The 8118-nt window shown below is 36.0% G+C and overlaps 1 long non-coding RNA gene across 7 annotated transcripts; it reads right to left on the reverse strand.

Annotated features, from left to right (window-relative positions):
- Positions 1–3216: 3216 nt before the first annotated feature.
- Positions 3217–6731, reverse strand: LOC112275502 (uncharacterized). Of its 7 annotated transcripts, none has more exons than XR_016500312.1 (5): positions 6134–6611; positions 5597–5945; positions 5235–5357; positions 4423–4547; positions 3217–4105 (listed from the first exon to the last, which is right to left on the reverse strand). It is a non-coding gene; the product is annotated as an uncharacterized LOC112275502 (long non-coding RNA). The 7 variants fall into 7 exon arrangements; XR_012216504.2 differs by having other exon boundaries at positions 5678–5945; positions 6134–6534; XR_002967754.3 differs by having other exon boundaries at positions 3473–4547; positions 6134–6361; positions 6523–6731.
- Between the last annotated feature and the right edge of the window lie 1387 nt (positions 6732–8118).

The following is an 8118-nucleotide window of genomic DNA, read 5'->3' on the forward strand; positions in this document are numbered from 1 at the left end:
GCACTCTTATCAATTTGTTAAGAACAAAAATTCAAAGAATATAAATAATTAAGTGAAACATTTCTCAAAGAGAGATGGCAAAAAAGAAACAAGTAAGCTTGTATATTTAAGAAGAAATTAGAATGGCTTTTGCCAAAATTTAGAAAGCTATGAACTCTTGAAACTAAACTAAAATCAAGAAAGAAATTGAAAAGAGTAATGAAAGCCTCACATTTTTCTTCTATAAATACTATCTAACTAAAATTTATATGGCAACATTTTGTAAGACCTCCAATACATATCCAACTTATAGAACAAGTTTTTAATTTATAAGGCATGTTTCTTATATGTATGCCATATGTCCAACTTATACTACAAGTAGCTAATATGTGCAATATATGACCAACTTATTGGCCAAGTTATCAACCTACTAATCACTCACAAACATGTATAATAGAAAATTTGCATCTGTGAAGCTTCTAACAAGCTTTTTCACAAGATATTATTAAACTTATTAAGTTTTATTTATTTCTATAAACTTATATTATTTAAATAATTATTAGGATAAATATGTATGTTTATGACAAATAGCTATGTCAACATAATGTTTAGAAATTGAATTAAATTCAATTTTATGAAAATCAATTCATAACTTAAAAAATCAACCAAATTGTAATGATATTAGGAAAATATTTTGATTTAATATATTTTTTATGTATATAAATATTTTAATAATTTATAGTTTAAAAAATTAATAAAAAAATAAAAATAAAAATAAAATAAATAATATTTTCTATAAAATTTACTAAGAAGGATTTTTATATAAATTATTATATTTATTTTATTTTAATAAAAAAATTTATTATATAATAATTTAAATATTTTTTTTTTAATAAAATATATCTATACTTTGACATTTATTAGATTTATATTGTAGCTAAAACTTTACAAAGGTATCACTATTGAAGTTTTTAAACAAAGGATTCTAAACAAAATATATATATATATTTATATATATATATATATATATATATATTAAAGAAGTAAAAATAATATTAAAAGATTATGTTTGTAATTTTATTTATATGAATTTTATATAATAAAAATCTTAATATATGTATATATAAATGAATATTTTATTTTTAAAATTTATAAATAGTTTTTAATATTTTAATATTTAATATTTATTATATAGACTTTTAATAAATCTTTATTCAAATATATATCCATAAATAAAATTATATATTATATTAGAGTCAAAAATATAATTTAAATGTTTTTAAATATTAAAAAATATATTGTAAAATTATAGCTATATTCAATACAATCTTAATATAGTTCATTGATTTTATTTAATTTTAAATCATATAGAAGACTCTTGGATAATTACACTAGCTTCTAATTTTAAAAATTTAACCTAATACTCTTGTCATAAATAATAAAAACTTTATGAGACAAATTTTAAAACTAAGTAAATTTAAAAATTTGATAAAATTATTTATGAACAATTAAAAAGTTATTACCATAACATGCAAAATCTTATAACTTGTAAATATAACAAATCTCAAAGAAAGAATTGACAAAGCCAATGATGGGCTTACTCTTCTGATTATGTATATAATTTGTAGGACTAGAAGCTTTTGGTCCAAACTTTTAGTATCTTCTTATGTAACCTCTTTGAATTGGATTCTTAGCAAAACTTTTTAGCAATAGTTTCCAATTAGTCCCAGCTAGTAATATATATATATATATATATATATATATATATATAAAAGATTCTAAAAAAAAAAATTCTTAAATTTCTTGCTAGAAGTTTTTAAAACGATTTTTGGATAATTTGAGACAAACTATTTCTAAGTTTTTGTTTATGACACATTGTATGTAATTTATAACAAACTCTATATAAAAATATTAATGAATATGCAAATATAAACTATCAGATTAAGAAATAAAATATATATATATATATATATATATATATATATATATATATGTATATATATTTTTTCTAAAATTTCTTATCAAAACTATTAAATCATATAAGTAAAGAATTATAATCAATAAAATATCACTTAATATAAGATTTTTTTTCGCCTTGCATAAATTCCAAATTGATCCCAAAGCTATTTAAAATTATTTTAATCTTTATAAAAAAACAAAATTACAAATTGTTTTTTTTCTTTTGTATAGTTTAGAATATGCAAAGACACATATTTATGTATGTAGAATGTTTTGCATAGAAAGCCTATTTTTTAAATTATATAATACAATTTCTAAAAATATCACCATTCAAATTTTAATAAAGTCCTATTGATGGTGATTTGTGACATGTACAAAAATATTATTAAAAATCTAACAAAAAAAAAAGAAAAAAAAGAAACATTTCCTTCTTTTTTTGATGTTATCAAACTTTAGTTTTGAAATGATTAATAAAATAAATAAAATTTTCTTTTGAAGAAGAGAAAACTACGTTTATTTATTATTTTTCAAAATTTACATTTATTATTTTTTTTGGTAAAAAATACTCTTTATTTTAAGAAAAACACCTCAAATAAGTTTTAACAATTTTTACAAAATCTTGGCCCTTTAATCCAATTAAATAAATAAATTTATGATCCATATATGTATTTAATAATTTAAAATATTCTTAAAATAACACGTCATTTCAGATAATAGAATCTTAGGTTATTTACAAATAATTTTTATAGTGAATCATATAATGAGTTTCAGAAGGAATTTATGGCTAAAAATCTGCTTTAAAAGGCTATGATTTGAAAGTCTTTTGAAGGTCCTTTGCTTGATGAAGAGAAATTCTTTCTGAAAACCTTGGCTTATGGACATAATACAAAGTAAGAAGATACCACAAAATAAATCAAATTATTCTTTTGTTACAAGTCTAAATATATTAGTTTATATCTTATTTCAAAATATTATGAATAGTAAAAATAAACTTACTTTTCGACTTCTATGTGGATTTCTTACACAATTGTGACATAGCTTTTAAATTGTTTCCAAAAACAACTTGTTCAGATGGGTTCAACAAAAAATTTAAGAGACAACACTATTCATAACATGTAAAAAGAAGTGCACTTTGCCTCTTCTTCTCTTTTTAGAAAATTTAAATTAATTTTTTAAAATACTAAGCTAGGGGCTTCTCAATTTCAACCAATCAATTTTTGTAAACAATTTACATTTAGGGGGATTAAGATGAGAGGTCACACGCCCTACACACCGTCCTCAAGTTCGAAGGGCAAAAGATTCCACTCACTCTGTGGAGCCCCTTTTTCATTGCAAAGAACAAGGATTCATAAAAAAATTTAGCATATCCAGTTTGGAAGTAAAAGAAGCCAAAAAGGTCCTACAAATTGATTGGACGGATAACCAAGCCTGGACACGGCTCAACCAAGCACAACTTTTGAGAGAGACCCGCTTTGCCAAGCTAGAAGCCACCAAGAACTCGACGGCAGCAAAATGGTCTTGTGTAGGCAACAGGTGATCGAAGGAGTTATTTAAATTCCACAGAGATAAGAACAAGCAAGCGAATATCCACGAACTAATAGACGGAGGCCGTAACCTCACAACCTAAACAAAAATCTCTATCCACGTACACCACTATTACAAAACCCTGTACACCAATGATCCGGAGGTGGAGAGCAATCAACAAGACCTAGACAAATATCTGAACAACGTCCCCACCAAGGTCACGCTCGAACAAAACAACAACCTCACTACGATAATCACACCAGCAAAAGTCCACCAGGCAACCAAGGATCTCCACAAATATTAAGCAGCGGGAGAGGACACAATCCCGATAGAGTTCTTGACCAAAATGTGAGACAATTGAAAGCGACCTCACGGATGGCCTCAACGAAGCATTTTGAAACGACCACTTATACGACATTCTCAACTTGGGTCTCATCAGCCTGATATCCAAAGGAGGAGCAACCACCAACATCCGCAAGTATTGGACCATCACAACGCTCTCTTCGACGTACAGAATGGCAGCAAAGACACTTACCAATCGCCTCCAATCGGTCCTCTCGAGTTGTATTCGACCCACCCAAACGGGCTTTGTCAAAGATCGCTACATTTTAGACAATGTCCTACAAACCTATGAATCCATCCACTAGACCAAAGAAAGCAACCAGGATTTAGTGATCCCCCTTTTGGATTTTGAGAAAGCTTACGACAGAGTTAACTGGACATTCCTTCAACAAATAATGCATAAGCTGGGATTTTGGAGGAATGGATAAAGTGGACCGCAACACTCTACAAAGGCGAACAATCCGCAATCTTGGTAAACGGACACAAGAGCGACAAATTCACAATTAAACGGTCGGTGCGCTAGGACTATCCCCACACCCTACCTATACTTGTTTATATTGGACGTGTTATCCTACATGATAAACGACCCGAACTATGACATCAAGGAATTACGCTTACCAAACGGCGCCACGGTGAGGGATCAATGTTTTGCGGACGACACAACGTTGTACCTCTGGGACACCCCCAAGAACCTTCAACGCTCATTCGAAGTACTGGAGTTGATTTGCTCCACTTCTGGCTTCCTTATCAATTCGAACAATACAAGTGCCTTCTAGATCAGTAACAGCCCCAGGTAGTGGCAATGGGGCAAGGACAAAGGCCTCGTGTGGCTGACCACAGGCACATTCACAAAGTACTTGGGGTTTCTGTTTGGCGATACATTGTCTTGAGAAACTAAACGCACGCCTCTCATACAACAAATCAAAAAAAAGCTCGCGAAGTGGACGAACCGACGACTCTCGCTCCCAACTAGAGTCTTCATTTCCAACCAAGTGATCCTTGGGAGCATCTAGTATTTGGCGTCATGTAGCAACGTTCAGTAGGGAGTTCTCCTTATGCGGAAAAACTCCGCCAACCTCCATACCTCAATGGAGAAATCTACGAGGAAGATGGCAGGAGCCTAAACACCGAACCCAACTCAAGGTTCCGAAACTGGTCAACCAAAGGGACCCTCCGAGTCGGGAACTTGTAGGATCAAACACGACTACGCTTTGTCCCCGACTAGGAACTACGACGCAAGACCAAATCGCGTTCTATTGACACAATATCTACCCAAGCAAGGGATGCCATTGGATGGGACTTAAACCAAACAACCCACCGAGCATAGCAGACTGGACCACTAAAGGCAGAAATGCCACTGTGTTCCAACTCACCGGACATACCTCCACGAGATGGACTAGTGCGCAATACCAACAAGCAGAGGCTCTTACCTCCTCACAATGACGGCTCCCCACGAGGACGTCCTTCTAGATGCACTCCGAGAAGCCCAAGTGATACCCAAGTGTCCACTAAGAGTTCAACCCAACGGAGGCCTCGCAGCACCCTAGCATAATCTGGATGCAAGTAGAAGGAGAAACCCAGACGTTAGAAAATGACCCGTGAAAGTGGAAATGAAAACGACAATGGATAATAGCAGAGGCCCTCCTATACAACCACATCACAAAAAGGGGGTTCCGCATCATCCTCCAACAACAGTGGCGCCAACTTAGTTTTGACAGAACCTTCCAAACACAAGAATTCTCCCACTCCCAAAGGAAAAAACACTTCGCAAGACTCTGGCACCCCTACCTACCCAAGAAAAAATCAGCAATGGTGTGGCTCTTGATAGCAGAGGGCCACCCCATCGAGGGATGGCAAGCAAAGATCAATCAACCTGGCCATTGTAACTTATTCCCGGGCCAGCAACAAGAGACAACCGAGCATGTCTTCTTCAACTGCCCCAGGTCTCCATCGCATGGACCAAATACGCGACAATTTGCCGAATGGTCAAACCCACGCTGCCTCCCCTCACATGGCCCTCCACAGGCCCTCTTGGCACCAACGACCATCCAAAATTAGCAGGAAGATCCCACACAATGGGACGTAGGAACTCCATGCTCAATCTCCAAGCACACTTCATGGACATCCTCGGATGGTCAATCCTGTGATACACGTGGTGTCAGAAATGCTAACACGACCTCAAGAAAGGCCGCTTTTGCATTGGCATTGCCATGTACAGAGCGTGGCAAGCCACAATACAGGTAGGGATGGGGGCATTAACAGAACTTCAGAAATTCAAGAAACAGAGAGCAACGGATCACCATTCCGCAATGAAAACAAAATTCCTTACCATTTGGACCCAAGCCGACGTCTTCTGCTGGAGACAAACACACCCCAACTGGAAACTCCTCCTCCACCGCGACTTCCTCCCGAGAGAGTTTGCCAACAGACTAAAAACAATCCAGATACAAGACGATCCCCCGACACGCGACGTGGAGGGTCTTAACGCACCTGCCCCTACAGACCAACTGCAGCAACGGTCCACAAACTCCTCCCTGGATCAAACACTATCCGGTGCCTACAGGAGCCCACACCGACCATCGTCAAACGCAAAAATTGACAACCCAGAGGACAAAGATTGCAAGAAACCTCGCCAAAGAAATCCTTGCCAAGATCATGGCCGATCTGGAAAACAATGATCTTCCAACACCTAACTTCGCGAACACCACACAAACGCACCCCCAACCTGACAACAGGACCCCCGGGACACCAGGAGCACGAGCACGTATATCCTCCCCAACAGATGAAGCAAGGTCAACAGCTCCCCACGACCTTGCAAACCACGCCAGTCTGAACATCCAGCGGCAGATTTAGCATAGCGTAGAAAACTCTACACTCTAACACAGACACAAAGGCGGGAAAGACCAGGGAACCCGGGTCCCCCCCTGACCCCCCTCCCGGGATGAAAATTCCAAGATTTTAACATGCAAAGCCTGTCACAATTTAATAATTTTAAATTTCTTTATTAAGCACGGCACATTTCAGCTCATACAACGATTTTATCTGAAGTTTGTATTAAAGCAAATAAGCGGACTGCCATGTCATCCACCCGTCTACATTCGTCAACACTAAAGTTGGGTCGAGAACCTGTTATGAAAACAAGGCAGACACACCAGAGAACGAATACCTGGAAAATTGACTATACTCATGCGTAGGGCAAGTCACACACAAGCCAACAAATAATGAGAATCATTTCCAAGAGTAAATTTACCTACTGAGACATGAAAACTACAAAATGGTATGATGAAGCTGAATATCGTCCTCCCAGTCAATGATACAATCGAAAATGGTTCCCAAGGCTTTGTAACGAGACTCACCCTGTGAGAGTCTCCATGTAATTGAAGCTGCCTAGCAAAAATATGGCTCCACTTTAATATTGTGGAGGCAAAAAGTATGAAGCAACTTTAGTTGTTGAGCAAGCCATCGAACCATGAAGGACACCGCCGATGTAAGCAGTGCCTTTCTGGGAATGTCTCCCTTACACACAGAAATTTCATATCTGTAGTCTTAAGGTAGTTATGACGTACAGGTAACAGAAAAAATGTCATACAATGAAAACCCTTATAGTTTTGAGAGAGGTAGTTATCACCCCGTCCGCTGTCTTTGAGAGCTTCTACTTGATAACTTTTGGTCGTTAAGGATGAACTTTGCACATATCTTCGATGACTTAGCTGTGCAGAATCTTAATCGGTCCATGCCCTCTCTTGTTCAAAGTCGACTCCATCTCTGCAACACTGGGTACTGAGGGACAGAGACTGGCTGTACATATCCTACTTGCAGTACATCAGGTTGCAGTGACTCACCAATGGGTGGAGAAACTTGGCGTAATTGAGGCACATGGCACTCATTTACAGGATATTGAGGGGGAACACGAGATAAGCTAGCTAATAGACCTTTCAGAGGATAACCAGACTTGTCCTGTGATATGAGCTATTCCGAGACGTATATCTTGCGAAATGCCTAGAACCAACATTTATCTTGTTCGTATGGTCCTCTTCCATGAGGTTCGTGCGACAGAGGACCATGAAAGACTGCTGATCTACCTCCACCAGCAGGAAAGTTTTGATATTGGTTGCTGTTACCATCGTACAGGTTACGGATTGAGTGATTATAGGATTACAACCACTCTCTGTTTGCTCTGACTTCCAGTTTCACCAATTGAAGGACCCTGACTTTGTGCGTCTGACTTTGTGTGATCTAGACCTTCAATTGATGAAACTCAGAACACAAGTTTTCAACGCGTAAACAGTAGAGTATGATACATTTAGAAAGTGA

This window comes from Physcomitrium patens, chromosome 23 (genome assembly GCF_059467195.1).
Source record: "Physcomitrium patens ecotype Gransden chromosome 23, ASM5946719v1, whole genome shotgun sequence".
In the NCBI taxonomy this organism is placed as follows: Eukaryota; Viridiplantae; Streptophyta; class Bryopsida; order Funariales; family Funariaceae; genus Physcomitrium; species Physcomitrium patens.